This window comes from Zingiber officinale, chromosome 5A (genome assembly GCF_018446385.1).
Source record: "Zingiber officinale cultivar Zhangliang chromosome 5A, Zo_v1.1, whole genome shotgun sequence".
NCBI lineage: Eukaryota > Viridiplantae > Streptophyta > Magnoliopsida > Zingiberales > Zingiberaceae > Zingiber > Zingiber officinale.
In genome coordinates, this window is record NC_055994.1 from 41547075 (window position 1) to 41571460 (window position 24386).

The following is a 24386-nucleotide window of genomic DNA, read 5'->3' on the forward strand; positions in this document are numbered from 1 at the left end:
TCGATTAGCTTCTCCCATAAGTCCTTGGCGCTTGTAAATGGGCTGACTCGGTTCAGCTCTTCTTTAGTTAGTCCACATTGTTTTAGTGAATGTTGCTTTAGCGTCGGCCTCGATCTTCTTCATCAAATTTGTATCCCAGTTCTCGCATGATACTGGTTTTCCAGTGCTGTCGAGTGGGAGCACGAGGCCTGTTTGGATGATCATCCACATCTCGACTTGCATCTTGACGTGGCACTCCATTCGACCCTTTTAGTAGCCAAAGTCTTCGCCAGAGAATAGTGGAGGGCGTGCATTACTATACCCTTCTTGGTGGGCCATTTAAGAAATAAATCTTGCACACAAAAAAACAATGAAACATGTTCCAAAACATAGTCTTAGATTAGTAGTGTGGGAGATAAATAAATTACTCGAGTAGTATTGCACAAGTTTTGAGGAAAATACTAAAATAATAATAAAAAATATTATGACAAAATTTTGTTAAATGCAATATTTCACAAATTTTGACTAACGATGAAAAAATTAATGTGAATTTTTCAAAAAAAAAAATTTGGAAGGAAAACGAAAGACGTAAGAATATTTTTTAAACAAACATGATATATAATTTTCTTTCTCAAAAAAGGACCCCCTGCTCGATTGATGGTTTCACCAATTCAAAGCGGCCTAGCTCTGATACCAATTATCGGATTAATGCATGCTAGAGAGGGGGTGAATATCACTCATGGCTTTTTCACTCTTTTTGAAAAACACATAATAACGTAGCAGAAGATAGAAAAAGACGAGGAGCAATGCTAACAAGGTTTCTTTTACTTGGTTCGGAGCCTGTGATGTAACGCCTGAAAATTCTCAAAATAATTATTAGAAATATCCTAGTATTTTTCTGGAATTTTAGGATATTTTTATGAAATTTTTAGAATAGCGAAAGTAGCAAAAATAAATAGGAAACGAAAATAGCTTACACGGGAATTGAACCCGAGACCTATGGGTCCTATGACTTATGGTGAACCTTAGTAACCAAGTGAACCCAGCAGGGCCATGCTGAAAGAAGAGAGAATCAATTATATTTATAATTAAGTTGGCCGGATTAACCATTTAATATAAATAGGGAAATAATTTAGTGAAGAGTTATTTTGATCGTGACTCTTCTCCTCCTCACCCTAACCTCACGCCGCCCCTTTTCCTCTTCTTCTCTCAGCACCAACCACAAGCACACCTAGGGATTTCCGTCACTAGGACCATAGGAGGAATTTCCAGCGACATCTTGGATACGAGGACGCTCCCCTCCGCGAGAGGAACGCATAGACGCGAGAAGATCATCGAAAGGATCGTCTTCTCCGGAAATCTAGCGATTAGAATCGTAAGAAACTTCGAGCAGGAGGTAAGAAACCCCTCACCTACAGTATAAGTAGCTTTCGTATGATTGTATGTATTGTTTTAGTTGTATGCAGATTTTTAGCAATAGGGTGTGAATTAGCGCACACCAAGCGTTTGATTAAATGCTTAGCTTAGTTAAATGCCATCCTAGGCATTTTAATAGCTTAGATAAAGGCAATAAAAGAATTTTTACAAATCATATGGTCTTGCTATAGCTTTTATGGAACTAGATGTCCAATGGGTGGGCTCCCATAGTCACCTCTAGGTTCAGACAACCTTGCTCTAGGTTCAGATAACCTAGAAAGAGCAAGACAAGCAATAATTAGCTATGTTCAGTATTTTACTTTTCAGTGGCACTGTACTGGATTATATATCCATTGGGTTGGACTCCCACAGTCGTCCCTAGGTTCAGACAACCTGGTAACCCTACTACATTCGGGACTTGCAAACCCGGGTCTAGTTAGGGATACGAGCATAGCACGTATAGTTGCCGGACCCATCAGCAGTTTGATTATGTATTTTAATCTATTATGAAAAGTAGTTTTCAAAACTCACAAATCAGTCATGAATATAGTTTAAATTCAGTTCTAGCTTAGTTTGATTTTAGCTCAGTTCATGTTTCAATTTAGCTCTCATTCTTGATACATGTGATAGTTCTATGACTAGATTTGGTTTCTATGTTGTATGATACCATGCCATGCTTTGCCTATTCAGCTGTATTTCAAATAGCATGTTTCCAAATCATAATTGCACCGTATGCATGTTTTAGTAAGGTAGATGGTTTCTTACTAAGCTCTCAAGCTTAAAGATACTTTTTCCTTATACTGCAGATAAAGGTAAAGGAAAAATGGACTAGTGGGGGCTGGAGGTCAATGCAACGATGAAGATGTGTGTGGATGGAGCTTGGAATAAAGACCTTGGGAGAAATAGAACATTTAAGAACTTAGCATTTCTTTTTATGTTCTTTTTGTTGTCTAGTCGTCTAAATGCATGGAACTATAGAAAACCTGCTTAGGTTGTTAGTGATCGTGGTTGGAATGTTAGTTGTTTGCTATTAGAATGTTTTCCAGTTGTTTTAGAACTTGTATGGGTGATTGAGGCACGAAAAAGTGCTGAAATCAGGCTTCTGGTACGAAATCAGAACCCTAATCGATCGGCCGATCGATTGGTGGCTTCTCAATCGATCAGCCGATCGATTGAGAAGTTCGTACCGCGAACAATAGGCCTCTGGATCGATCAGCCGATCGATCCAGCAAATTCTGTCGCAAACAGAAGGCTCTGGGATCGATCACTGGATCGATTGGTTAGTCTGGATCGATCAGCCGATCGATCCAGAATGTTGCCCCGAGCACAGTAGCGTGCTGGATCGATCACTGGATCGATCCAACCTAAGTCCCACCCACAGTAGCCTGCTGAATCGATCACCGGATCGATTCGACCCTTCCAATCGATCTGTGGATCGATTGGGAAACCTGAAATCAGCCGGGAAACCTTTAGTCCAGCTCCTTGACCATGAGGGATGTAAAATATGTTATGAATAGCTTAGATTACTCCCTCTAGCACATATAGAATAAAGAAATGATGATAGTTTAGCAAAATTTTATTTAGTACAGCTTCCGCACCTAGATTTAATGATGGCCAGGGAATAGTTTAGCACAGCATAATGTGATGGTCCGGCCTTACAGCTTAGTTAGTAGAAGGCGGGTCGTTATAGAGTGGTATCAGAGCAGTTTCCATAATTCCTACACACACACATCAGCATTGAACCTGCAGCTTCCATGTAAGAATACCTCTCACTTTGTTATGTTTATTGCTTTCCTGTTTGTGGATAACTAAAGTATGCTTATCTGTGGTAGTAACTAACATGATAGTATTAGCTATGTAAACATGATGCTTTAGTTATGTATGTCCTCTCTTCCTTTAGAAATGGCAAGAGGACGCCCAGCTAGAAGGGCACCAGCTACTGAGCCCTAGCACGAGGCAGGCAGTTCAGTGCCTCCCCCAGACCTTACAACATTAGTGGCTCAGCTACAGCAGCAGCTAGCTGAACAGCAACAGGAGATAGCCACCTTAAAGGATAATCAACAGAATACTCCCACAGTCACCCCGAAACCAAACCTAGCAACGCCAGTAGTCTTAGTGGTTCCCCCAGTCCAGCCTGCAGCACTAGTAGCCCCAACAGCAGAGGCAAAGAGAGAAGCATATCTGATCCAGTGGCAGAGAGTCAAGCCCGAGAAATTCTCAGGCACCAGTGAACCATGGGATGCTCAAGCCTGGTTCAAAACACTGGAGAGCACGATGGAGCTTCTGGACTGGCCAGAGCATGAAAAGGTGAAGTGCACCTCCTTCTGCTTGACAGGAGATGCACGTATGTGGTGCGAGAGAATTAGAGCGAAGCGCCCAGTAAACCAGATGACATGGGCTGACTTCGAGAAGGAGTTCTTTGAGGAATTCTTTTACATGCGGGTTACAAACTGCCACTACGACGAGTTCACTGAGTTTCGTCAGGGCAACCTATCAGTTGAGGAAGCCGTGAAAAAATTCAATAGATTGGCTCGTCTATGCCCTGAACTAGTCAACACAGAAAAAGAAAGAGTCCGGTTGATGCTCAAGATGCTGAGACCGGAAATAGCAATGAACGTGGCTGGCGGTGTTCATAGGCCGCAAACCACCGAAGAACTAGTCAGCAGTGCTCTGACCACCGAGCACTACCAGAACAATATCAAGCAGCAGAAGCAAGTCCTCTCAGAGTCCAAAGGGCAAGGAGGCTTAGGTACTCAGAAAAACCAGGGTCACAACTCTAACTGGAAAGGGAACTCCAGCAATAAGCGCAAACCAGGGAGTTACCCGAAAGGAGGACCAGCTAGTAAACAGCTTAGTTATCCCAAGTGTGCTACTTGTGGGAAATTTCACCCAGGAGTTTGTCGCAAGGGCACATGAGGATGCTTTGAATGTGGACAGGAAGGGCATATGGCTAAGCAATGCCCGAACAAGACAAGTCTTCCTCAACCCCAGCCGATACAATATGGAGGCCAGCCAGCACAGCTACATCAGATGCAGGCCACTTTAGATGGTCCACACATCAGCCAGGGCAGATTAGAAGCTCCTCCAGCTACGACCAATGCGAGGATCTACGCACTCACCAGAGAGGACGTAGCAAATGCCTCGAAAGTTGTTACAGGTCAGATCAGCATTTTACAGCAAAGTACAACTGTCTTATTCGATACTGGGGCAACCCATTCTTATATATCCAGGGCATTTGTCGAGAAGTTAGCAATACCTCCAGAGGTAATCCGTAGTTAGTTTCTGACGACATTACCTTTAGGAGAGATCATGGTATCCACGCACTAGCTCAGGGCAGTGCCAGTCATTATAGAAGACAGAGAACTCTTTTGTGATCTGATAGTGCTAGACATGACTGATTATGAGGTCATCTTTGGAATGGACTTCCTGATCAGATACGGTGCCTCTATAGAGTGACGTAAACAGAAAGTCGTATTCCAACCTTAAGCAGAAGCACGGTTCGAGTTCATCGGAGAACCCAAGAGAAAGGCCAAGAAGTTTCTCTCAGCTATGAAGGCACAGAGATTAATGGATTCAGGATGTACGGGATTTTTAGCACACGTAGTCAGTACCAGTCAGGACAAGGACCAACAGTTAGCAGAGGTCCGAGTCGTATGTGACTACCCAGCAGTCTTCCCTGAAGAGTTACCAGGCTTAGCACCAGACAGGGAGATTGAATTCGAGATAGAACTCATTCCCGGTACGAATCCTATCTCTAAAGCACCTTATCGCATGGCTCCAGCAGAACTGAAGGAACTTCATGAGAAACTACAGGAGCTGCTTGACAAGGGCTTCATACGTCCTAGTCACTCACCATGGGGAGCGCCTGTATTGTTAGTGAAGAAGAAGGACGGGAGCATGCGCCTGTGTATAGATTACCGGGCACTGAATCAAGTCATAATCAAGAACAGGTATCCTCTTCCCAGAATTGATAACCTGTTTGATCAGCTAAAGGGAGCAGCAGTGTTTTCAAAAAATAGACCTCAGATCAGGTTATCATCAAGTGAAAGTTAAAGAAGGAGATATACCCAAGACAGCATTCAGGACTAGATACGGACACTACGAGTTCGTAGTCATGCCCTTTGGCGTGACAAATGCTCCAGCTACTTTCATGGACCTCATGAACAGGGTATTCAGAGAATACTTAGATAAGTTTGTTATCGTATTCATCGATGACATCCTTATCTATTCAGGAACTCAGGAAGAACACGCCGAGCACCTGGGAATAGTGTTGCAGACCCTTCAGCAGAACCAGCTGTACGCCAAGTTCTCGAAATGTGAATTTTGGTTAGATCAGGTGTCCTTCCTGGGTCACATCATCTCAAGGGATGGCATCATGGTAGACCCCAGTAAGGTAGAAGTTGTGAGTAGTTGGAAAAGACCCAAGAACGCCAGCGAAATCAGAATCTTTCTGGGATTAGCAGGTTATTACAGAAAGTTCGTAGAGGATTTCTCCAGGATAGCCTCCCCACTGACAGCTCTTACCAGAAAGAACAGGAAATTTCAGTGGACAGAGGACTGTGAGAACAGCTTCAGCGAGTTAAAAAGAAGATTGACCAGTGCACCTATTCTGATCCTACCAGAAATCACAGATAGCTTTGATATTTACAGTGACACCTCTAAATTGGGATTAGGAGCAGTACTGATGCAAGAAGGTAAGGTGATCGCCTATGCGTCCAGACAACTCAAGGATTATGAGAGGAATTACCCTACTCATGACCTTGAGCTTGCAGCAGTGGTGTTCGCTCTCAAGATTTGGAGACATTACTTGTATGGAGCTCAGTGCAGAGTGTATACAGATCATCAGAGTCTGAAGTACTTCTTCACTCAAAAGGATCTGAATATGGGACAGCGCAGATGGCTAGAGCTGGTCAAAGACTACGACATAGACATCCTCTACCACCCAGGAAAAGCAAATAGGGTAGCAGACGCACTTAGCAGAAAGTCCAGTGCTGCCATATTATCTCTAGCAGCCATGTCACCACCCCTACAGAAAGAGATCACAGATTTTGGTCTCGAACTGATAGTTGGACAGCTCTCTACTATGACATTAGAGTCTACCTTGCTTGGTGACATCCAGACAGCTCAGGAGCAGGATCCTGAAATTCAGAAAATCAAGCAAGGATTAGCAGAGTCAGAAGTGGAGAATTCAGAATGTCCGCTAGCGGGGTGTTGTGTTTTGGCGACAGGCTATGTGTTCCAGATCAGGAGGAACTACGAAGAAAGATTTTAGATGAGGCTCACAAGACTCCCTATGCGATGTATCCTGGCTCCACCAAAATGTATCAGGACTTGAAGAAACATTTTTGGTGGCCTTGGATGAAGAGAGACATCGCTCGATATGTCAGCACCTGCCTAACCTGTCAGAGGGTTATGGCAGAACATCAGAGACCATGAGGAGTTTTACAGCCCATTCAGATTTCAGAATGGAAGTGGGAAGATATTTCTATGGATTTCATAGTGGGACTACCCAGAACCACGAATGATTTTGATACTATTTGGGTAATAGTCGAAAGGTTGACTAAATCAGCCCACTTCTTAGCTATCAGGATACCCTACTCCATGGAACAGCTAGCACAGTTGTATCTCAAGGAGATCGTTAGACTACATGGAGTCCCACGAACCATTATTTCAGACAGGGACAGTAGGTTCACATCACACTTCTGGGAGTGTGTACAGTCAGCTTTGGGCACGAAGCTAAAGTTCAGCACAGCCTTCCATCCTCAGACAGATGGACAGACGGAGCGAGTAAATCAGGTACTCGAAGATATGCTTCGAGCATGTGCCCTAGACTTCAAGGGAAGTTGGTGCAAATATCTGAGTTTAGCAGAATTTGCATACAACAACAGCTATCAGGCCACCATCGGCATGGCACCTTACGAGGCTCTCTATGGGCGGAGGTGTAGATCTCTAATCTGCTGGTATGAGAGTGGTGAACAGAAAGAACTAGAACTCCAGACAGATCTAGCGGCAGCCACCACAGCAGCTATACAGCAGATCCACCAGAGGATAGAGACAGCTCAGAGCCGCAAGAAAAGCTATGCTGATACACGGCGCAGACCTTTAGAGTTTTCAGTTGAGGATACAGTATTCCTCAGAGTGGCTCCCATGAAGGGAGTAATGCATTTTGGGAAGAAGGGCAAACTAAGTCCCAGATATGTGGGACCATACCTTATCAGCAGAAGAGTTGACAAGGTAGCATATGAGCTAGAGTTACAACAGGACATGTCAGCCATCCATAATGTATTTCATGTCTCTATGCTGAAGAAGCATATCCCAGATGCCACCCAGGTAATTGAGCCCCAGTCGGTACCAGTCCGCGAAGACCTCAGCTATGATAGTCGGCCTATTCAGATAATAGACCGAGCAGTTAAGGAATTGCGGAACAAGGAGGTACCATTAGTAAAAGTCATTTGGCAAAATCACTCAGCAGAAGAGGCAACTTGGGAGACAGAAGCTAGTATGAGGCAGAAGTACCCAGAGTTATTCTAAGTTCGAGGACGAACTTTTTATAAGGTATGGGGGATTGTAACGCCCGAAAATTCTCAAAATAATTATTAGAAATATCCTAGTATTTTTCTGGAATTTTATGATATTTTTATGAAATTTTTAGAATAGCGGAAGTATCAAAAATAAATAGGAAACGAAAATAGCTTACACGGGAATTGAACCCGAGACCTATGGGTCCTATGACTTATGGTGAACCTTAATAACCAAGGGAACCCAGTAGGGTCGTGCTAAAAGAAGAGGGAATCAATTATATTTATAATTAAGTTGGCCAGATTAACCATTTAATATAAATAGGGAAATAATTTAGTGAAGAGTTATTTTGATCGTGACTCTTCTCCTCCTCACCCTAACCTCACGCCGCCCCTTTTCCTCTTCTTCTCTTGGCGCCAACCACAAGCACACCTAGGGATTTCCGTCCCTAGGGCTATAGGAGGAATTTCCAGCGACATCTTGGATACGAGGACGCTCCCCTCCGCGAGAGGAACGCATAGACGCGAGAAGATCGTCGAAAGGATCGTCTTCTCCGGAAATCTAGTGATTATAATCGTAAGAAAGTTCGAGCAAGAGGTAAGAAACCCCTCACCTGCAGTATAAGTAGCTTTCGTATGATTGTATGTATTGTTTTAGTTGTATGTAGATTTTTAGCAATAGGGTGTGAATTATCACACACCAAGCGTTTGATTAAATGCTTAGCTTAGTTAAATGCCATCCTAGGCATTTTAATAGCTTAGATAAAGGCAATAGAAGCATTTTTACAGTTCATATGGTCTTGCTACAGCTTTTATAGAACTAGATGTCCAATGGGTGAGCTCCCACAGTCGCCTCTAGGTTCAGACAACTTAGCTCTAGGTTCAGATAACCTAGAAAGAGCAAGACAAGCAATAATTAGCTATATTCAGTATTTTACTTTTCAGTGGCACTGTACTGGATTAGATATCCATTGGGTTGGACTCCCACAGTCGTCTCTAGGTTCAGACAACCTGGTAACCCTACTACATACGGGACTTGCAAACCCAGGTCTAGTTAGGGATACGCGCATAGCACGTACAGTTGTCGGGCCCATCAGTAGTTTGATTATGTATTTTAATCTATTATGAAAAGTAGTTTTCAAAACTCACAAATGAGTCATGAATACAGTTTAAATTCAGTTCTAGCTTAGTTTGATTTTAGCTCAGTTCATGTTTCAGTTTAGCTCTCATTCTTGATACATGTGATAGTTCTATGACTATATTTGGTTTCTATGTTGTATGATACCATGCCATGCTTAGCCTATTCAGCTGTATTTCAAGTAGCATGTTTCCAAATCATAATTGCACCGTATGCATGTTTTAGTGAGGTAGATGGTTTCTTACTAAGCTCTCAAGCTTACAGATACTTTTTCCTTATACTGCAGATAAAGGTAAAGGAAAAATGGACTAGTGGGGGGCTGGAGGTCAATGCAACGATGAAGATGTGTGTGGATGGAGCTTGGAATAAAGACCTTGGGAGAAATAGAACATTTAAGAACTTAGCATTTCTTTTTATGGTCTTTTTGTTGTCTAGTCGTCTAAATGCATGGAACTATAGAAAACCTGCTTAGGTTGTTAGTGATCATGGTTGGAATGTTAGTTGTTTGCAATTAGAATGTTTTCCAGTTGTTTTAGAACTTGTATGGGTGATTGAGGCACGAAAAAGTGCTGAAATCAGGCTTCTGGTACAAAATCAGAACCCCAATCGATCGGCCGATCGATTGGAGGCTTCTCAATCGATCAGCCGATCGATTGAGAAGTTCGTACAGCGAACAGTAGGCCTCTGGATCGATCAGCCGATCGATCAAGCAAATTCTGTCGCAAACAGAAGGCTCTGGGATCGATCACTGGATTGATTGGTTAGTCTGGATCGATCAGCCGATCGATCCAGAATGTTGCCCTGAGCATAGTAGCGTGCTGGATCGATCACTGGATTGATCCAACCTAAGTCCCACCCACAGTAGCCTGTTGAATCGATCACCGAATCGATTCGACCCTTCCAATCGATCTGTGGATCGATTGGGAGGCCTGAAATCAGTCGGGAAACCTTTAGTCCAGCTCCTTGACCATGACGGATGTAAAATATCTTATGAATAGCTTAGATTACACCCTCTAGCACATATAGAATAAAGAAATGATGATAGTTTAGCAAAATTTTATTTAGTACAGCTTCCGCACCTAGATTTAATGATGGTCAGGGAATAGTTTAGCACAGCATAATGTGATGGTCCGGCCTTACAGCTTAGTTAGTAGAAGGCGGGTCGTTACATGTGATGAATCCTACTCCAAGGCTCGCGATCGTTGATCACTTTCATTGGGCAATCACTATAAGTTCGAGAAATCTCTTTTACATATATACAAATACAAGTACTAGAATTTAATATAATGTTTACCAATAATAAAGAATAGTGGCAGTTCATGATTGTCAGAGTAGCACAGAAGAGAGCTGGAGTTATTTGTTATTGATCTCAGAATAATTGTTGAAGCAACTAGTCTAGCCCTCGTTATATAGCTGACTCAAGCCTAATCCAAATCCACTTATCTTGGGATCAGATTTGACTTCGACGCTGATCGGTCGATCGATCCAGGTGTTCGGTTGATCGAACCTACTAAACATGCCTAACTTCGCATCCAGATTCTGCTACTTGGATAAGAGTCTTCATTCGTCAATTGATCCCGCAGTTAGGTCGATTGATCCACTGATGATCTCTGACTTATCTAATTCGATCAACCCAATCTGAAGCTAATCCACCGTTCTATCAACTAAACCTCTCTGTTCGATCGGTCGATCCCTTGGTCAACACTTCACCATGAGATGGAATCTGATTTATTCACTTTAGTGGTTCGATTGACCAATTTGGACGTTCGATCGACCGAACAAGGCTAAATCTAACCCTGTAAAATTGTTAATTTCCTACAAAATAGAGTTAGACTTAAAGACAAATAACATGTAAATACATAACTTGACAGCTTTCGGACTTTCCGGTTCTAACTTTTGGATTTCAGACGCTTATTGTTCCCTTTTTAGGTAACGTGTCCTCACCTCCTTCTCTCAGGAGAGTTTACCTTTTTCCAGACCGGTCCTCCAGACTGACTGGACTTTTGCTCAGTATCCGAGACTTCAGGTCTTCATGCTGAATGCCCACTCCACGATCCGTCCAAACTTTCACCTAGTCCGTGACCAGCAAGATTTTCACCTAGAGTCCCTGACTCTAGGATTTCTCCCAAAGTGCTCGACCCACCAAGACTTCATCAAATCCCCCGGATCAAGACTTCGTGCCTAAATATAGCTAGGACTTTCCTTTACCTAGGGTTACCTCCCCTTATGACCTAGTTACCTCCCCCTAGGGTTTTTCACCTGCCTTGAATCCACTAGGACTTTTACATAAGAACACTTAGGACTTTCCTACCAGCTCATTCACACTTGTTATATAACAAGGCAACATAACTTTGAACCATTTTCCATAATCAAAACTTAGGTTCAATCGTTTGGTGCTCCTTGCACCAATAAGGGGCCCCTAGTTGCAAGGGGTATCCCTTCAATTGGACTCTCTATGTTACCTCTTTTACTTATTAACATTATAGTACGAATGGTATAAACACTCCTGTGTAACTATCATAGGGTCATACCGGTAATTTGGTTTGAATCTCTACAAGATCATAAACATGGAGGGTAAGGAGATGAACAATATATAGGGATAGTCATTATAGTGAAATCGAAATCCTAAAATCTATAAGGATCTTATGCGAAAGACAACATATAGTGCAGTAGAAAAATTATCCCTCTAAAGATCCATGTGAATATAGTATACTCATTCTTGCTACTCTATCAGATAGAATAGTTATCTTTGTTGTATGAATGGTATTCTCGACAACAACTTTGATTCTTTGGTATATCTCAACATGATCAGAACGTCTGTTCCCCCACGACATCCTCACGAACACGTTCCATGTTCATCACATGAACCTAGATTTAGGGAAGAACCACCTTCTTTGTTCTAGCAAGTTTGGATGGTTCGGTCAAGAGAAGAGGAGGAAGAAGACAAGAAAACTCTTACACAAAAATGCAATCCATAAGGCCTTTTGTACTTATCCAATAAATACAAAAGGTTTTTATTGTTTGGTCTTCTTTTCTTTAATGCTCCATTAAGCTCTTTAATGGACATTAATCCGTAGTGGTTGAGTCTAATCCATTGAATCTAATTCAGATTTCACTCAATCCAATGATCCAATGGTTGGATTCACTTGAGTCTAATTCAACTCAATCTAATAATCCAATGGTTGGATTCACTTGATTCTAATTTGGATTAAACTTAACCTTGTAATCTTGGGGTCAATCATATTTTAGTTAAACTAAAATAAGCCCATCTCTAAATCAACATGTTCTTTTTTTGAGATGCAATAGGTTCTCATAATATTTGCAATGTATCTAAAACTATTTTAGATACATAAGTAATGAGTGACATCTAGCAATGCATCATTGTTACCCAAGTGACAAGAATGTAGAGATCTGACCTAACCTTTCTATATCTATTATCTTATATGACTTGGTCCTTCTATTCTCACTATCTAAATTGATCAATGATGTATAGATCGTGTTTAAAGGCGCTAAAATTTCGTTCTGTTTAAATTTCCTTGTACAAAAATTATACAAGTACAGAACTATTCCTAGCAACTCGCATGTTTGATCAGATATGTGTTTGATCAATCAAGCAAGTTCTTGATGGATCAAAGCACACCTTGATCGAAGTACAAGATCGCTGGCCTCTTGTGTTGGTATTCAAAATCAATACAAAGAAAACTTAAACTAATTACACAATGGAATTAAAGAACTAGTCGTACCTTTCCTTTGTAGCTAAAGACCTCTTGATCATCTATCATATTCTTCTCCTCTTCTTGGACGTCGTGTGGGTGACGATCTACCAAGACAACAACCACCCTTCCACTCTTTGTTTCCAAATCTCCAACCACCAAGAGAAGCTCTAGGATGAAGCACCTTCTTCTCTTCTTCCTTCTCCTCTTCTTCTTCTTCTCCAAGCCGCCAGCTACCAAGGGATCTAGGATGGGGCGCCGACCCTTAAGTAAGGGAAGAGGACCGCTAGCCCTTAGAAAGGGAAGAGGGGCGCCGACCCTAAGCAAGGAGGAGGGGAGGGGCACTGGCTCTAGCAAGGGAAGAAGGGGCGCTGACCACAAGGAGGAGAAGAGAAATTATGAAAAATTAGGTTTTAGGGGGCACCACTTACTCCTTCTTATAGCCTTGCCATCGGCCCTAGGAAGGTAGAGAAAATCAAACCAAAACTAAGTTGTGGATGGGTGGATGCTAGACTTTATATAGAGGCTACAACATGGACCTAGATGAGGAATTGGTTTAGGCCTTCTGATGGGCTTGGGCTTCCTGTGTTCAACCCGAACACCCAACTCAAGTCCATCAATAATAACCCATACCACTAAACGGTTATCATTGAACTACCGCACCAATCTCATATTATAATATGGGCTCCTTCTGCTGGCGCGACTTGGAATTCCGTTCTGTTTCCCCTGTACAAAAATTTGTACAAGTACAGAACTTTTCCTAGCAACCCATGTGTTCTACAAAAGTTAAACTTAGATTGCAAATGAAACTTAACATTATTAATCCAAGTTTAACTCATGCGTTCTTCAGAAGTTAAATCATATTACAGAAGTTGATTAAATATCTATTTCAAAGATTGGCTTGCAGGTCGTTGGCGAGGCACTCGACCTTCTTGGTTATGGGATCATCCACCACTTCCTAGACAAATCCTTTCAAAGAAATTGAATATTTAAACTCCTTACAGTAAACCCTAGGTTTAACTACAGAGAACTCAATTGAAGCACAAAATCGATAGCCTCTTGTGTTGGTATTTCAGGATCCATACAAAGAAAAACTAAACTAGTTTTGCTGCGGAATAAAGAACTAGTTGTAACTTTCTTTGTAGACAAAGACCTCTTGATCTTCTGTTGTATTCCTCTCCCCCTCTTGGACATCGTGTGTGCGACGATCTACCAAGACAACACCACCCTAACCACTTCTATGCCTCCAAGACTTTCAGCCACCAAGGGATGCTAGAATAGGGAGCCTCCTTCTCTTCTTCTTCTTCTTCTCTAAGAAACCGACCACAAGGAGGTGAAGCCTTGATGTGCTGCCGGCCTTAAGGGAAGAAAGTAAAGGGAAAAGAGGAGAAAGGGGGCCGGCCACCAAGGAAAATAGAAGAGGGAACTTTAGGTTGTGTTACACCATAAGGCACCATCTACCTCTCTTTTATAATCCTTGGTGAATGCTAAAAAGGAAAGTTTTAAACATAATTAAAACTTCCTTTTAATTCCAATCATGGTCGGCCATAGCTTGGGCAATAAAAAAGGAAAAACTTTAAAATTAAAATCTCTCTTTTAAATCCCTTTGTCGATAGCTATAAAAGGAAAGATTTTAAAATTAAAATTTCTCTTTTAATTCCCTTTGTGGATGGCTATAAAAGGAAAGTTTTAAAATTAAAATCTCTCTTTTACATAATTGTAGATGACTACAAAAAGGAAAGATTTTAAAATTAAAATCTCTCTTTTAATTCCTTGTGGATGACTATAAAAGGAAAGTTTTAAAATTAAAATCTCTCTTTTAAGCAATTGTAGATAACTATAAAAAGAAAAGATTTTAAAATTAAAATTATCTTTTAATTCCTTGTGGTCGGCCCCATGCTTGGGCACTAAGCAAGGCTTGGCCGGCCACCCCTTGGGCTCCAAGCAAAGCTTGGCCGACCCCTTGCTTGGGCACCAAGTAAGGATGTGGCCGGCCCATTACTTGGGTAAGAAGTGGGGCTTGGGTGGATGCGAGGCTTTATACATAGAGGCTACAATAGGGACCTAGAGGAGGAATTGGTTATGGTCTCCTGATGAGCTTGAGCTTCCTATGTTCGACCCGAACACCCAACTTAAGTTCATCAATAATAACTCATACCACTAAAGAGTTATTATTGAACTACCCACACTAATCCCATATTACATCATGGGCTCGTTCTTATCATGAGTGTGTTAATCTCCCTGTGTTTAAGATATCGAAGGTCCATTAATTAAATGAGTTACTCACAATTCATTTAATTAACATCTAGCTCTGAGAGTAGTACCACTCAACTTCATTGTCATGTTGGAACTAAGTCCACCTGTAGGGTTTACATGACAATCCTTATGAGCTCCTCAAGGGGACATCATCAACCTAGATAACTAGGACATAGTTCCTTTTATAATAAACAACACACCATATAAATAATACTATCGTCCAACTCATCGGGCCTATTGATTTAACTAATAAGTCTCACCCATTGATAAGTTAAAGAAATAAATACTAAGTATACGTGCTTGTTATTATATCGGGATTAAGAGGACGCACATCCATAATAACAAAGGTTCTATTATTTTATGTAGTCAGTATAAATCGAACAACCTCAAACGATCCTGCTCAATACACACATAGTGTAATAGTGTAATTTTATAATCAAGATAAACTAATACCAAATTACACTACAATCATTCAATGGTTTGTCCCAATCCATGTTGGTTTTGAGCTTCTATTTATAATCTATAAGAAACTGATAACATGATCTTCTATACAACACCACACACCATGTTATCTATAATATAAATTAAATGGACAACTATATTTAACTAAATGCAGACATTTGACCAATGTGATTCTCACTTCAAAATAAATGTTTATACAAAAAGCTAGGTTTTTATATACCTTCTTATCATGAGTGTGTTAATCTTCCTGTGTTTAAGATATCGTATGTCCGTTAATTAAATGAGTTACTAACAACTCAATTAATTAACATTTGATTCCAAGAGTAGTACCACTCAACTTTATTATCATGTCGGACTAAGTCCACCTATAAGGTTTACATAATAATCCTTATGAGTTCCTCAAGGGGGCATCATCAACCTAAATAATTAGGACACAGATTCCTTTTATAATCAACAACACACCAAATAAACAGTTCTATTTCCCAACTCATCGAGCCTATTGATTTAATGAATAAATCTCATCCATTGATAAGTTAAAGAAATAAATACTAAGTATACGTGCTTGTTATTATATAGGGACTAAGAGAACGCACATCCATAATTACAGAGGTTCTGTTCTTTTTTATAGTAAGTACAAATCGAATAACCTCAAACGGTCCTGCTCAATATACACATAGTGTACTAGTATAATTTTATAGCCAAGATAGACTAATATCAAATTACACTACAACCATTCCAATAGTTTATCCCAATCCATCTTGCTTGTGAGCTACTATTTATAATTTATAATGAACCGATAACATGATCTTCTGTGTGACACCACACATCATGTTATCTACAATATAAATTAAATGGACAACTGCATTCACATATATATAAATATAATATGCAAACATTTGACCAAATTGATTCTCATTTCAAAATATTTCAAAACATATGTTCATACAAAAGCTAGGCTTATAATATGCATCCCAACAATCTCCCACTTATACTAAAAGACTATGCTGCCACAAAATTTGCAATACATCTTATTCCCATCCCCTCAACATGCCTATTAAAAGCTCTCGTCGGAAGGGTCTTAGTGAAAAGATTTGTCAGGTTATTTGCTGATGTAATTTTGGCGACAACAACCTCTCCTTGTTTTACGATGTCTCGTATCAGGTGGTACTTGTACTCAATGTGTTTACTTGCTTTATGGGCTCATGGTTCCATCGGGTTTGCTACTGCACCATTGTTATTACAATAAATTGTGATAACTTTGGTCAAACCAGGAATTACATATAAGTCCATCAAGAAGTTTATGAGCCATACAGCTTCTTTGGCTGCCTCAAAGGCTGCCACATACTCAGCTTCCATGGTGGAGTCTGAAACATATTTAGGCTTAACACTCCTCCATGCTATAGCTCCACCTCCTAAAGTAAACACATACCCCGAGGTTTTTACCACTGTCCCTATCTGATTGGAAATCTGAATTTGTGTAACCCACAGGGAGCAAATCATTTGCCTGGTAAACCAGCATATAATCTCTAGTCCTTTTCAGGTACTTTAATATATACTTTAAGACATTTCAATGTCCCTGTCCTGGGTTACTTTGATATCTGCTAACCATGCCCACGGCAAAATAAATATCCGATCTCGTACATAGCATCGCATACATTAGGCTTCCTACAGCCGAAGCATAGGGAACTACCTTCATCTCCTCTATCTCCTTTGATGTCTTAAGACACATCTCTTTAGATAAAGGTACTCCATGCCGAAAAGGTAGAAAACCTTTCTTGGAGTTTTGCAAGCTAAAACGAGCTAGGATAGTATCGATGTATGAAGCTTGGGATAAACACAACATTCTTTTCTTATGATCCCTTATTACATTAATCCCAAGAATATGTTCACATTCTCCCAAGTCCTTCATATCAAACTGCTTGGACATTCATACCCTTACATTTGACAACACTTTGACATTGTTGCCAATGAGCAAAATGTCATCTACATATAGTACAAGAAATACCCCCACGTTTTCGTCACTTTTCTTATATACACAAGACTCATCCGGACACTGAATGAATCCATAAGATTGGATCACCTCATCAAACCAGGTGTTCCAAGATCTTGATACTTGCTTTAGTCCATAAATGGACCGATTAAGCTTACATACAAGATGCTCTTTCCCTTCACAATGAATCCCTCTGGTTGCTTCTGTTGGTGTGGGAAGCATCCGACGATCGAACCTATGTTTTGATAATGGCAAAGAGATTCAAAGTTAAGGTTAATTGTTATCTAACATATATGAATGAGTTTACAGGAAAGTCCTAACTGTGGTTAGGCATGTGGAAAACTGTAACGACCCGCCTCCTACTGGCTAGGTTGCGAGGCCGGACCGTCGCATTATGCTGTGCTAAGCTATATTATAAGGTGCGGAAACGTGAACTAATTTAAAATCTACTAAACCCATGCCAATTACTACTAAATCTGAACTGATGCTTAAAGATACCTTTTTAAATGTTGTACCTTTTACTCCAAAGAGAAGATCTAGCCTTCACATGTGTTTATGGACTGAACTTAAGTGTTTCCAGTTGAAACAGGCATTTCAATTGATTAGCTGATCGATTGGGATGTTCGGATCGATTCACTGATCGATCCAGCATGCTACTGTATAAGAAAACTTTGATTGGATCGATCGGTTGATCGATCCAGACTTGTTGATCGATTCGGCTCGCTACTGTGCACGGGGTAAATTCTGGATCGATCGGCTGATCGATCCAGGCTTGCTAATCGATCCAAGGATCGATTCCAAGGCTCTCTGTTCACGAGACTAATTCCCCGATCGATCCAGTGATCGATTCCAGAGCTTACTGTTCACGAAATCAAGCTCCCCAATCGATCAGCTAATCGATTGGGGGCCTCCAATCGATCGGCTGATCGATTGGGGTTTCTGATTGTGCAGCTGAGTTCTGATTTCAGCACTGTTTCATCCCCAAATCACATATACAAGTTCTAAAATGGTTGGGAAACATTCTAACATCAAGTATCTAGTATTCTAAGCTTGGCCTAGTGCATAATTCACTAGATAATGGCATTTAAACATACTTAAGGGGGAACAAATAAAATGCTAAAGAGTTCTAATGCTTAAAACAAAACTTGCTAGATCCCTAAGATCTTTATTCCAAGTTCCACCGACACACATCTTCATCGCATTGTCCTCCAGTCTCCCCTAGTCCATCTTTCCTTTACCTTTATCTGCAGTATAAGGAAAAGAGTATCTGTAAGCCTGGGAGCTTAGTAAGAAATCATCTACCTCACAAAACATGCATACGATGCAATTTATGTTTTAAAACATGCTATTTGAAATACATGCTGAACATGGCTAACTATGGATTCTAAAACATGGCATAAACACATACGGTACATGTCAATCATAGCTAAGCCTAAAAACCATCATGTGGATCTATAAGAACTAAACTGAAATAAAACTGAACTGAACTAATGCTAACTGATGCTAAGCTATACTATTTTCACATAACATATTTCATGAGGTTTTTGAAAAACTATTTATCATAGATAGATGAAAATAGATAATCATACTGATGATTGGCCTGACAACTGTACTTGCTGTGCGCGCATCCCTAACTAGACCCGAGGTAGCAAATCCCAAATCTAGTAGGGTTACTAGGTTATCTAAACCTAGGGACGACTATGGGAGTCCAACCCAATGGACATCTAGTCTTGTACAGTGTCACTGCTAAAAGTAAAATACTGTTTTATAACTGAATTATCTTATCTTGCTATTTCTAGGTTATCTGAACCTAGAGCTAGGTTATCTGAACCTAGAGGCGACTGTGGGAGCCCACCCATTAGACCGTAGTCCCATATAAGCTGTAGCAAGACTAAATATGCTATTCTAAATGCGTCTATTGCATTTACTGATCTATTAAAATGCCTACTGTCGCATTTTACTGAGCTAAACATTTTATCAAGCACTTGGTGTGCACTAGAACACACCCTACGTACTGAAAATCTGCATACTACTAAACTAATGTATAAAACACATGAATAGCTACTTATACTACAGGTGAGGGGTTTCTTACCTCCTGCGCTAGATTTCCTTACAATCCAATCGTTAGGTTTTCCGGAAAGACAATCTTCTCAACGATCTTCCTACGTCTTTGTGTTCTTCTCACTGAGGGGAGCGTCCTCGTACCGAAGTTGTCGCCGGAAAGTGCTCCTATAGCCCTTGGGACGGAACCCTAGCCCCCTTTGGCTTGGTGCGCCGAGAGAAGAAGAGAAAGGAGAGGGGCGGCGTGTAAGGTTTTGAGGGAGAGGAGGGTTACGTTAAAAAAATAACTCTTCACTTAATTTTTCCCTATTTATATTAAGTGGTTAATTCGCCCAACTTAAATATAAATATAATTGATTCCCTCTTCTTTCAGCACGGCCTTGCTGGGTTCACTTGGTTACTAGAGTTTACCATAAGTTGTAGGACCCAATAGGTCTCGAGTTCAATTCCCGCGTAGGCTATTTTACGATTCTATTTATTTTTGCTATCTCCGCTACTCTAAAAATTTTGTAAAAATATCCTAAAATTCCAGAAAAATACTAGGATATTTCTAATAATTATTTTGAGAATTTTCGGGCGTTACAATCCCCCATACCTTATAAAAAGTTTATCCTCAAACTTAGAATAACTCTGGGTACTTCTGTCTCATACTGGCTTCCGTCTCCCAAGTTGCCTCTTCTGTTGTGTGATTTTGCCAAATAACTTTTACTAATGGTACTTCCTTGTTCCGCAATTTCTTAACTGCCCGGTCTATTATCTGAATAGACCGACTGTCATAGCTGAGGTCTTCGCGGACTTGTACCGACTGGGGCTCAATCACCTGGGTGGCATCTGGGATATGCTTCTTCAGCATGGAGACATGAAATACATTGTGGATAGCTGACATCTCCTGGGATAGCTCTAGCTCGTATGCTACCTTGCCCACTCTTCTAGTGATAAGGTATGGTCCCACATATCTGGGACTTAATTTTTCCTTCTTCCCAAAATGCATTACTCCCTTCATGGGATCTACTCTGAGGAACACTGAATCCCCAACTGAAAACTCTAAAGGTCTGCGCCGTGTATCAGCATAGCTTTTCTGGTGGCTCTGGGTTATCTCTATCCTCTGGCAGATCTGCTGTATAGCTGCTGTGGTGTCTGCTCCTAGATCTGTCTGAAGTTCTAGTTCGTTCTGTTCACCACTCTCATACCAGCAGATTGGAGATCTACACCTCCGCCCATAGAGAGCCTCGTAGGGTGCCATACTAATAGTGGCCTGATAACTGTTGTTGTATGCAAATTCTGCTAAACTCAGATATTTGCACCAATTTCCCTTGAAGTCTAGGGCACATGCTCGGAGCATATCTTCGAGTACCTGATTTACTCGCTCCGTCTGACCATCTGTCTTAGGATGGAAAGCTGTGCTAAATTTCAACTTAGTGCCCAATGCTGACTGTACACACTCCCAAAAGTGTGATGTGAATCTACTGTCTCTGTCTGAAATAATGGTCCGTGGGACTCCATGCAGTCTGACAATCTCCTTGAGATACAACTGAGCTAGCTGCTCCATGGAGTAGGTTATCCTGATGGCTGAGAAGTGGGATGATTTAGTCAATCTGTCGACTATCACCCAGATGGTATCAAAACCATTCGTGGTTCTGGGTAGTCCCACTATGAAATCTATAGAAATGTCTTCCCACTTCCATTCTAGGATCTGGATAGGCTGCAGAACTCCTCCTGGTCTCTGGTGTTCTGCCTTGACTCTCTGGCAAGTCAGACAGGTACTAACATATCTAGCGATGTCCCTTTTCATCCCAGGCCACCAAAAATATTTCTTTAGGTCCTGGTACATCTTGGTGGAACCCGGATGCATCGCATAAGGAGTCCTGTGAGCCTCGTCTAAGATCTTCCTCCGTAGTTCCTCCTGATCTGGAACACAGAGTCTATCACCAAAATACAACACTCCGCTAGCTGACACTCTAAACTCTCCACTTTCTGATTCTGCTTGTCCTTACTTGATTTTCTGAATTTCAGGATCCTGTCCCTGAGCTGTCTGGATGTCACCAAGCAAGGTGGATTCTAATGTCATAGTAGAGAGCTGTCCCATTATAAGTTCGAGGCTGAAATCTGTGATCTCCTTCTGTAGGGGTGGTGACATGGCTGCTAGTGATAGTAAGGTGGCGCTGGACTTCCTGCTAAGTGCGTCTGCCACCTTATTAGCTTTTCCTGGATGATAGAAGATGTCTACATCATAATCTTTGACCAGTTCGAGCCATCTACGCTGTCGCATATTCAGATCCTTCTGAGTAAAGAAGTACTTCAAGATCTGGTGATCTGTATACACTCTACGCTGAGCTCCATACAGGTAATGTCTCCAAATTTTGAGGCGAACACGACTGCTGCAAGCTCGAGGTCATGAGTAGGGTAGTTCCTCTCATAATCCTTGAGTTGTCTGGAGGCATAGGCGATCACCTTACCTTCTTGCATCAGTTCTGCTCCTAGTCCCAATTTAGAGGCATCACTATAAATGTCAAAACTGTCTGTGTTTTCTGGTAGAGCTAGAATAGGAGCACTAGTCAATCTCCTCTTTAGCTCACTGAAGCTATTCTCACAGTCCTCTGTCCATTGAAATTTTCTATTTTTTCTGGTAAGAGCTGTCAGTGGGGAGGCTATCCTGGAGAAGTCCTCTACAAATTTTCGATAATAACCTGCTAATCCCAGAAAGCTTCTGATTTCACTGGCGTTCTTGTGTCTTTTCCATTTACTCATAGTTTCTATCTTACTGGGGTCTACCATAACACCATCCTTGGAGATGATGTGACCCAAAAAGGCTACCTGATCTAGCCAGAATTCACACTTTGTAAACTTGGCATACAACTGATTCTGCTGAAGAGTCTGCAATACTATCTTCAGGTGCTCTGCGTGTTCTTCCTGAGTTCTGGAATAGATAAGAATATCATCAATGAACACATAACAAACCTATCTAAGTATTATCTGAATACCCTGTTCATGAGGTCCATGAAAGTAGCTAGAGCATTTGTCACACCAAAGGGCATGACTACGAACTCATAATGTCCATATCTGGTCCTGAAAGCCATCTTGGGTATATCACCTTCTTTGACTTTAACCTGGTGATATCCCGATCTGAGATCTATCTTAGAGAACATTGCTGCTCCCTTTAGCTGATCAAACAGGTCATCTATTCTGGGAAGAGGATATCTGTTCTTAATCGTGACTTGATTTAGTGCTCTGTAATCTATACACAAGCGCATGCTCCCGTCCTTCTTCTTCATGAACAATACAGGCGCTCCCCAGGGTGAGTGACTAGGACGTATGAAGCCCTTGTCAAGCAGCTCCTTCAATTGCTCATGAAGTTCTTTCAGTTCGGCCGGAGCCATGCGATAGGGTGCTTTGGAGATGGGATTTGTACCGGGAATGAGTTCTATCTCAAATTCTATCTCCCAATCTGGTGCTAAGCCTAGTAACTCTTCAGGAAAGACTGCTGGGTAGTCACATACAACTCGGACCCCTTCTAGCTTTTGGTCCTTGTCCTGACTGGTATTGACTACATGCGCTAAAAATCCCGTACATCCTGAATCTAGCAATTTCTGTGCTTTCAGAGCTGAGAGAAATTTCTTAGCTCTTCTCTTTGATTCTCCGCTGTACTCAAATTGTACTCCTGCTTTAGGTTGGAATATAACTTTCTGTTTATGGTACTCTATGGAGGCGCCGTACTTCGTCAGAAAGTCCATTCCCAAGATAATGTCGTAGTCGACCATATCTAATATTATCATATCACCAAAAAGCTCTCTGTCTGCTATGATGATCGGCACTGCTCGGAGCCAGTGCGTGGACGCCATAATCTCTCCCGAAGGTAGCGTTGTCAAAAATTGGCTACTGAGTACCTCTGGAGGTATTGCCAACTTTTCGGTGAATGCTCTGGATATATATGAATGGGTTGCCCCAGTATCGAATAAGACAGTTGCACTTTGCTGTAAAATACTAATATGACTTGTAACAACTGTTGAGGCATTCGCTACGTCATCTCTGGTCAGTGAGTAGATCCTCGCATTCGTCGTGGCTGAGGGGGCTTCTAATCTGCCCTGGCTGATGTGTGGACCGTCTAAAGACGCCTGCATCTGATGCAACTGTGCTGGCTTGACTTCGTACTGAATCGGCTGTGGTGGAGGAAAGCTAGTCTTGTTTGGGCATTGTTTAGCCATATGCCCTTCCTGACCACATTCGAAACATCCTCGAGTGCCCTTGCGACAAACTCCTGGGTGAAGTTTTCCACAAGTGGAACACTTGGGATAACTGGGTTGTTTACTAGCTGGTCCTCCTTTTGGGTAATTCCCTAGTTTGCGCTTGTTGCTGGAGTTCCCTTTCCAGTTAGAGCCATGGGAGCTGTGGCCCTGGTGTTTCTGAGTACCTGAGCCTCCCTGACCCTTGGACTCTGAGAAGACTTGCTTCTGCTGTCTGATATTGTTCTGGTAGTGCTTGGTGGTCAGAGCGCTGCTTACTAGTTCTTCAGTGGTTGACAGGCAGAAAGAGGTGCATTTCACTTTCTCATGCTCTGGCCAATCCAGAAGCTCTATCGTACTTTCTAGTGTTTTGAACCAGGCTTGAGCATCCCATGGTTCACTGGTGCCTATGAAATTCTCTGGCTTAATTTTCTGCCACTGGATCAGATAAGCTTCCCTCCTTGCCCTTGCTGCTCGAGCTACTGGTGCTGTAGGTTGGACTGGTGGAACCGCTATTACTGCTGGGGTTGCCAAATTGGGTTCTGGGGTGACAGTGGGAGTGTTCTGCTGACTAGCCCTTAAGGTGGCTATCTCCTGCTGTTGTTCAGCTAGCTGCTTCTATAATTGAGCAAC